The 343-nt window shown below is 73.8% G+C and overlaps 1 protein-coding gene across 1 annotated transcript in view; it reads right to left on the bottom strand.

Moving 5' to 3' along the window:
• The window catches only part of Rps21 (ribosomal protein S21), a 1,820-nt gene extending 1,677 nt beyond the window's left edge, over positions 1-143 (bottom strand). The window contains exon 1 of the mRNA XM_008843241.3: positions 11-143. The gene's annotated coding sequence lies outside the window, so the exon portion shown is untranslated. The remainder of the gene's footprint in view (positions 1-10) is intronic.
• Positions 144-343: the final 200 nt, after the last annotated feature.

The following is a 343-nucleotide window of genomic DNA, read 5'->3' as shown; positions in this document are numbered from 1 at the left end:
CGCGGCCCACCTGCCTCCTCCCAGTCCAGCACCAGCGCAAAAAGGAAGTTGGTGCTCCCCCGGCAGCAATAATGTGTAGGTGGGGGCGGGGCCTCGACGAGCGCTTCCGGGTCACCCCGCAACGGACGGTCCGAGGAGCGCTCCACAGCGACCAGGCTGACGCTCTTCGGCTTCCGTTTCCCGCGCGAGGAGGCCCCGCCCGGCCACAGCCAAGCCCCGCCCCGCCCTCCTGCCGAGGCCCCGCCCAGCACCGCCCCTCCTACCCCTCCGCGCGGTCCCCGCAGCGTGCGCGCCTCCACCTGCCGGCCCCTCGGACGCGGTTTCGGGGTGCGCACTCCCACTG

The sequence above is a fragment of the Nannospalax galili genome, unplaced genomic scaffold, assembly GCF_000622305.1.
Source record: "Nannospalax galili isolate Female #2095 unplaced genomic scaffold, S.galili_v1.0 scaffold160, whole genome shotgun sequence".
NCBI lineage: Eukaryota > Metazoa > Chordata > Mammalia > Rodentia > Spalacidae > Nannospalax > Nannospalax galili.
The sequence above is the reverse complement of the archived record's forward strand: the minus strand, read 5'-3'. Positions and strand labels throughout refer to the sequence as shown.